Source organism: Octodon degus, unplaced genomic scaffold (assembly GCF_000260255.1).
Source record: "Octodon degus isolate 3935 unplaced genomic scaffold, OctDeg1.0 scaffold00020, whole genome shotgun sequence".
NCBI classification, from domain to species: Eukaryota; Metazoa; Chordata; class Mammalia; order Rodentia; family Octodontidae; genus Octodon; species Octodon degus.
Genome location: NW_004524596.1, coordinates 16,208,047 through 16,216,217, shown reverse-complemented (window position 1 = coordinate 16,216,217; position 8,171 = coordinate 16,208,047). Strand labels below are relative to the sequence as shown.

The 8,171-nt window shown below is 49.5% G+C and overlaps 1 pseudogene; it reads left to right on the top strand.

Annotated features, from left to right (window-relative positions):
* The window catches only part of LOC105740846, a 25,569-nt pseudogene that overhangs the window by 16,758 nt on the left and 640 nt on the right, over positions 1-8,171 (top strand).

The following is an 8,171-nucleotide window of genomic DNA, read 5'->3' as shown; positions in this document are numbered from 1 at the left end:
AAAAAAAACAAAAAAAGGAAAAATAAAAAGAAAGAAAAAGATAATCTACCCTCCCAGTTTTTCTTTTTAGAAGACATCATCCAACTTTGCCAATGGCACTGCCATCAGCAACATAGTGCCCCGGGGTCCAGCTGTGAGCCCCCAAGCTTCCTGTAATAACATCTTGGCCGGGAACAAGGGGAAAAAAATAGGTCTTTTCCCCATTGCAAGTGACAGAAATTCATCCCAAATAAGCTAAAGCAAAAAATAAAAACACAGAGGTGGGTAGAGCCTCAGTCCATTTTCTGTTGCTACAACTGACTATCACGGACACCGTTGAAAGTGTCCGTGTTGAATTCTATATAGTCAGTGTACATTTATTGAGAGGGGATTGCTTAAAGAACAGGGTGACAGGTGAAGCTAGGAAGAGATAGAGATCACTTAGTGATTAGGCATCTTTAATCACCAACATGTTTCTACTTGATTCAGAAAGATCGAAGAATTTGTTTCGGCTTCGTCACAATACAGAAAGTACTAGCTTCGCTTAGGCTTGAGATCTTCAGTGGAGCCTCCCACCGGACCGCGTGGCTGCCCTGCTGTACAGACACGAAGGGAGGGACGCCTCCAGCCCACCAGCCCACGAGCTCAGCTGCGGGCGTAGGGAGCGGGCGCGGCGCGCTAACACTGCAGGCGGGCGCTCTGCAGCAGCAACAGGATGGCGTCTCGCTCTCATACGCAAAGGGACTCTTCAGGTGCCAAAAGTGTGCAAAGGGTCCTTCCTTCTCGAGGCCCTCCGAGTCCGGGCTGTCCCCGGGTTCTCGGTGGGCAGCAGTCACAGTACGCAGGGTCCCCAGGTCCTGCCAGAGGGACTGCCTCGGCCTTCGAACATCCTGCGTCCTCCTGTTTGTTCCCTGGAAACCCAGGAGTACCGGCAGCATTTCTGAGTTACTGCTCGGGACCCTGGGACATGCGTACCTGGGTCGTTGCCCTGAGGCTGCAGTGAACAGGGAAAATGGTACATAGTTATCAACACCATATTGTTCAGGGAATAATGGGAAGAGAAAAGCCCACACGTTGGGTGCAGACACATTTTTCTAAAAAATATGTAGTTTTTGATCCTGTGTTGGTTGAATTGCACACGCAGAGTGTGTGGAAGCAGACGCCCATGGTAACAACTGATGTTAGAACGGGTGTCCCGGAGGAGCCCAGGCTGACACGGCGCTGCCTGCCGGCCTGTGGCCTTGGTCTCTGGATTCTGCCCACCCTGTCCGTGGGCATCCTGCCTTTCTCCAAGCAATAGCTCTAGACACCCCCTCCCCTTCCCCATTATAATTATCAAGCCCCCCGGGTCCCAGTATGAGCTCACGATGAACCCTCCTAGTTGTACCACTCACTTACCATCTAATTCTTTGGGGCCACGGTTTGTTCTGCTGTTGTTCTTTCATTCTTATATTGTTACTTTTACTGAATTCTTGTCCTCACTCTCAGTAGATTGCAGGTACCCTGAAGTCTGTGATGTTATCTCAAGTGGTTTTAATGTCTGCCAGAATCCCAGGCATAAATGCCTCTCCCACAGCAGGTTCCAGTGCATGTCTGTGGCTTTGACTATTAAGCTTTGTGTTACTGAGATTGCATGCGTTCAGCCTAGCAGCAGTCCCGACCCCCTGGGCCATCCGTGCTCCAGAAGGTAGGATGGAAGAGAATTCCTACTGCTAACTTGCATACAGACTAAGCAACCCAGCAACCACTAATCATGCGTTCTTTGGTCTTTTCCACTAATTAAATCAGCACAGCCAGTTACGACTTCTTTGTTGTTTTTGCAGTGCAGCTAATGTGTCCCCGCAGGGTTCAGTTGCGCCCTGCCCATCCCGGCACCCGACCTCGCCTCCCACTGCTTCCTGCACCAGCCCTTCCTCCACGCCCTCGAGCCTGCGGGTCTTCACCCTCCTTCTAGTCTCAGCTCAGAGGTAGTTCCCCAAAGGATTTCTCAGGGACAAGAACGCTGTGACAAGAACGCTCTCCTCTTGCAAATACCCATCCTTTTGAGTGATCATTTTGCTTTTTTGGAAGCTATCTTTTCCATGCTAAAATATAAGCCCATCAAATTAAGAAATGTATGTCTATCTTAGCAATTAGAACTAAATTCTTCTGCCCATAACAGAGGTCTTAAATAACAGCATTATGAACAGGACAGCAGTTCTTTCTGTCCTGCACAAGAAGTCCCCTCAGTGGGCAGTTCAGGGCTGGGGTAGTGGGGCCTCGGCATCAGGTGCCTTTGCGCAGCTTCCTCTGATTCCTTGGCTGACCATGAATTTTGCTCCGCCAGCAACAGAAAGCAGAAGGCCTGGGGGCAATAGCAAGAAGGTGGGTGGGGGGAAAGCGCTGCCTACCTCCCTTAAGGACGTACCTTGGAGTGGCACAGCCTCTTGGTTCCCTCCTATGGGCCTGGAATTAGTTACATGCCCATGCCTGGCTGCTGGGGAAGCTGGGAAATGGAATCTTTATTCTGGGTAGGCATGTGCCCAGTTGACACTTGTTCTGATAGAACAACACAAGAATGGCTAGGGGCCAGGGAGATAGCTCAGTAGAATAAGTGCTTGCCTGGCAAGCACAAGGTCCTGAGTTCAATCCCTGGTTCCGGAAAAAAAAAAAAAAAAAAAGAATGGCTATTTGGAGGCAGTCAGCCGGATGCTGCCGTGTTCCCAGTTTCTGGGAACTCTGCCTTGGTTGAATGGAGAAATGAGCTGAGCTCTTACATGTTCACCTGCCAGAGCTGCAGTAGCGAAGGGCTACAAATAGGGTATTGGCAGTGCCCAGAAGAGCAGACACTTCCAGAGGTGGGAAGCCCCAGACTGGACACCGTTGCCAAGCTCTGGTGCTTTGCTGGCATGTTTTGGATTCCTTGGTGTCGTAGTTCGGGCTCTTGCAAGAGGAGCAATACAATACAGGACATATATTTTGTGAGATTATTATTAACAGTCGCCCAAAGAGTCATATGCAAGAGAGTGCGGGGAATTTGTCCTCTCGCTAAAGACTAAAGCATCCAGCTGAGGCCTGAGTCCCGTGGCAGTGCCCTGCCTGAGTCCAGCTAACGACGGAGTGCTGTAATGATGCCTCCCAGAGGTCCAACAAGAGACCAAGAGCCCATGACAGTGGGCTGCGCTGGGAAGGCCCAAAGGGCAGTGGGGGAAGCTAGAAAGTCTGCCAGCGGGATGGAGGATCTGTGCCAGCAGGCTGAGGGATCTGCGCTGGAGCCAGGAAGTGATGCTCAAAGTAAGAACCAGGGGAGCTGGGGAGATAGCTCCGCAGCATAAGCACCTGCCTGGCAAGCGCAAGGTCCTGAGTTCGACCCCTGGTACCACCAAAGAAGAAAAAAAAAAGTAAGAACCAGAGCTTCCCCAAAGAGTACCACAGCCATCCTCAGCAGCAGTGAGGTCCAGAGCTCCTCCAACCATGAGAACAGCTGGGTTTCGAACAGGAAAGCCAACATGACAAGCTTCTCCAGGAGACTGAGCGGCGTACCATCTTTCCCTCCAGAGCCAGGAAGCGATGCTCAAGATGAGGCTTAGAGCTCCCCCAAAATGAACCATAGCCATTCCCAGCAACAATAGGTCCCGAGCTCCTTCAGCAATGAGAACAGCTGAGTGCATCAGGAAAGCCAGCATGACAAGCTCCTCCAAGAGAGCCAGCAGGTCCTAATAGCTCCCAGCGGCTTCCAAAAGCTTTTCTTCTTTTCTAGTTCTATCTCTTATGCTGCCAGGAGCAGCCCTCAGGTGGGCCTCCCACATCCAGTGCCATGCTGGTTCAGTTCATCCGGGTATTACGAGTTGGCCACCAGTTGTCAATCTACCACACTTGGTTTACAGATCCCTTCCTGTCCTTACAGGATGTTTCCCTTGTGTGCCTCTCTCTGTGTCCAGATTTCCTACTTTTAATGAAGGCATCCCCAGCCATGTGGATTCTGGCCCACCCTCATGCCCATGTCTTAACTAATTATATCTGCTCAACCTGATTTCCAAGTAAGGTAACACTTAGAGCTTCCAGAGATTCAAAAGTCATAGAAAAAAAAAAGAAAATAATTTTTAAAATATATAAAAACAAACAATTTTTTAAAAAGTCATAGGAATTTGAAATAGAAATTAAAACTGGGGGGCAGGAGGACCACACAGCATTCAATATAATTCGACACAACAAAAATTCATAGGAGTTCATGAATTTGGGGCTGGGTCTGCCGTTCAACAAAACAAGGTGTTGTACGCTCTCACACAGTCCCCCGTCCCCAAGAGGTAGCATCCTCTGTGTACCACCCAGAGCTAGGCATGTCACAGCTGTACCATTGATCCATCTCACCTGCCCAGCCCGGAGGGCAATTGTGTTCTGTGGGGAGGACCAAGGCCCAGCCGAGGCTGCTCCTGTGACAGACCTAAGCCATGGAAGTCAGGCTTCTTGGTGGCCCCATGGCTTCAGGAGAACTCTAGAAGGCAGTGGGGCCCTTGTTCTCAGATGTTTTCACAGCAAGGTGACAGCTCCTGCCCTTGGCAACAACCTGTAGCTCCACAGGGTCACACTGTACCGATTGTGCTTTAGTTTGGTTCTGCCTTGTTCCTGCTTGGACAGTAAAACTCCTCTGAGGACCAAGGTACAATTTTATTTTTCTCTGTGATTCCCACAGCTTGGGTTGGTTAAAGTTTCCTTCAAGGAGAAAGCAATTAAACAGCACTTTTTCAGGGCTGCAAGATAGCTCAGCAGTCTAAGTGCTTGCTTGGCAAGAGCAGGAGCCTGGGTTCTGTCCTGGCACCCCGTGCCCTGCTGGCTCTGCCCCTGGGTGTGCTAAGCCAGCCACCGAAACCAGCTGTGGTGGCACGTGTCTGTTATCCCAGCGCTGGGGAGGCTGAGACAGGAGTCCGAGTTGTGTGGCGAGACCTTGTACCAAATACATAAACAGCACTTTTTCAAAGAGGAGATGACATCACCATCCGCGAGGAAGCTCAGGCTGGACTCAGACTGCAAAGCAGAGGAGCAGGAGGAATAAAAGATTTCTGCAGTTTCCCTCACCTTCAGGGTCTGGCGCTGAAAAAGAGCCAGCGATTTGGGGCTGCCCTACAGCTCCACGCTGGTGGCACACAGAGGTTCAGCAGTGGGAAGCCCTGGGCTGCCGAAGCCCCCACAAGGGTAAGGCTTGTGATTGGCCCACAGGATCGCGAGAGGGGTGTGGCATGCTGCTGCGACATTTGTCTCTCATACATGCCACATGTGACACCAAACCAGGGCCCAGGCCTGCGCTCCGTGATCCCTGGTATCGAAGGGGGCAGAAATCTCAACACTACACAGGACACAGTGCAAGTGGCCTTCTTGTTTTGAGCATCCTCCTATTGGGCTGGGCCTGGAATAGTGCCCAGAGCCCGAGCCATCTGCCCACTTATGCCATCCCTAGGCAGGGTCTCAGCAGAAAGTGTGGCTGTCCCAGGACACTTGAGTGACTGGGCTCTCATCACAACAGTCCTGTGGACTTCGGAGTATGAGTTGGGTCAATGTCTCCGTCCTTAACATTTCCTCTTTTTTTGTTTTTATGCAGAACCAGGGATTGAACTCAGGTCCTTGCGCTTGCCAGGGAAGCGCTTATTCTACTGAGCCATCTCCCTGGCCCACATTTCATCTCCCTGGCCCACATTACCTCTTAAAAGAACTTATCTGTCACATGTGGCTGTCGTGTCTGTTCCTGTCTCCACACCTATAATCCAGATGGCCAAGCACATGCTGAGCAGTTGCAGGATGGCGCGGGGAGCACCTTTAGCGACTCATCGGGCTCCATACCTGGTTCTCAGTGATTTGGATACTTAGGGTGGAAACCCACACTAGGCTTGGAGAGAGGCAGGGCTGTGTTTCTACTCCTTCTGCAGACAGCCAGCTTTGGACATCACCTTCAGCCTGCGACCCATCTTGCCCCAGAGAGGGACCACTGTAGCCTGAGGCTGCACAGACAGCGCCTGTCCCAGTTCCCGGGGCTTTGAACTTGGTCACTCATACTTCTTTTTTTTTTTCTTTTTTTTTTTTTAACATTTATTTAGTGTGTGTGTGTGTGTGTGTGTGTGTGTGTGGCCAGCTCAGCCCACCAGGGGGCGGGGCTGGCTGGCATGTGGTGCTGGGGGATTGAACCGCGGTCCCTGGGCTTTGCCAAGCTTGTTCCAAGTAGGTGCTTTAGACCACTGAGCCATCTCTCCAGCCCCTGGTCACTCATACTTCTTCAGCAAATGCAGAGCTGACCCCCGTAGAAAGCCACGACAGTGATCCCTGCCTGACGTGTCCTCCGCTCTAAAATGTTACTGCTTTCATCTCTGCAGTGAGCTATAAAATTAGGAAGCTCACCCGGTCTTTGATCACACTCATCCCCAGTGGCTCATAACAGACTCTGTTCACAGTGAAGTAATCAAGAACAGCAGCCCTGATGTGACATTGCCACCACTGGCCAGAGCAAGTGGGTGGGATCCTTGCCCTGAGACCCTGAGGAGGGCCCGCCCTTGGCTGCTGACCTGCCAGAAACCCAGGCCCGCTTAGGCCAGCTGCAGCGCGCAGCAGGACCTCACCTGTGTGCATCTCAGTTCTGACCTTCACTTTTTCTTATTTTTATTCTTTTTTCCCCTAGTTCTCACATTCACTTACTTATATAATAAATACATTTTTCATGGTTTATCAGCACTCATAGTCACTGTAGAAAAAATTAGAAAATGTAAGTGAACAGAAAAAAAATTTATTTATTTAAAATGCTGCGGGGAGGGGCCGGGGAGATGGCTCAGTAGAATAAGTGCTTCTCTGGCAAGCGCAAGGGCCTGAGTTCAATCCCCGGTTCCGCAATAAATAAATAAATAAATAAATAAATAATAAAATAAAATGCTACCACTTGGAGAAAACTACTGTCTGGAACACAGTGTATATTAATTCATTTTTAATTGTTTGTTTGTTTTTATCTTTTGAGACAAAGTCTCACTGTGTAGTTGAGGTTGGCCTTGAACTCACTGTGTAGCCGAGGGTGATCTTCAAACTCATTCAGTCTCCTGCCTCAGCCTCTCAAGTGCTGGGATTACAGGTGCCTGTCACCGTACCCAGCCTATCTAATTTTTTTTTAATGCATGATTGATTGATTGATTGATTGATTTTGAGATAGGACCTCGCTATACAGATCAGGCTGGCCTTGTGTTCACTTTTGTAGCTCCCACACAGTTCTCGAACTTGCAGTCATCCTCCTGTTTCAACTTCCTGGGGTTCCGGGTGTGTGCCGCATGCCCAATTCCAGAAGCCACCGAATTTGGGCGTGCCTCCGAGCTAGCTCCCCAGCCCCTATACATGCATTTTTAAACTTTCATTTTTCGCTTACTGATATTTGAGAATACCATTTATGCCTATAAAAATTCACCAACATTGGACAGCTGGTCAGAGGGATCAGTTTATATTTAACCAGGCATGAGCCACTGGCCTTTTAGCTGGTTTCCAACTTTTTTTTTTTTTTTTTTTGCAGAACCGGGGATTGAACTCAGGCCCTTGTGCTTGTCAGGGAAGTGCTTATTCCACTGAGCCATCTCCCTGGCCCTAGTTTCCAACTTTTCACTTGGAAATAATATTACAGTGAATGTCTTTGTGTTTGTACACCTTTTTAGTTGTTAGGATAAATGCCTAAAAGGGGAATGGTTGGATTAAAATAAGTATATATTATTTCAAACTTTGTTCTATGAAACCTTTTAAGATGATAGAATTTAGTCAGAATTCTGCATTGGGCCCTGATGAACCCTCTCGATGGTGATCAATCCTGGCCACTTTCTCCTATCTATCCTCCCACCTGTAGGTTCTGCACAGAGACAGATGCAACACACGTGCTGGAGAGGCTTAGTTCTGAATTTTGCCCAGTCCACCTTTGAGGCAATTGCTGACTATCTGAAAATGAAAGAAGAAGAAGAAAGGCAAATTACTAGAAAAAAGTTAATATTATGCTAGGATTGGCTAGAATGGTGTTGGAGGGGTTTCATCCCTGGTACCACGTATTGAGCAGGCCCCATGCCCGGGTGCACTGAGCCAGCCACCGAGTCTGGGCGTGGTGGCGCACACCTGTAATCCCAGCACTGGGGAGGCTGAAAACAGGAGGATCACTATGAGTCTGAGCTGCGTAGTGAGACCCTGTACAAAATACGAGAGAGAGAGAG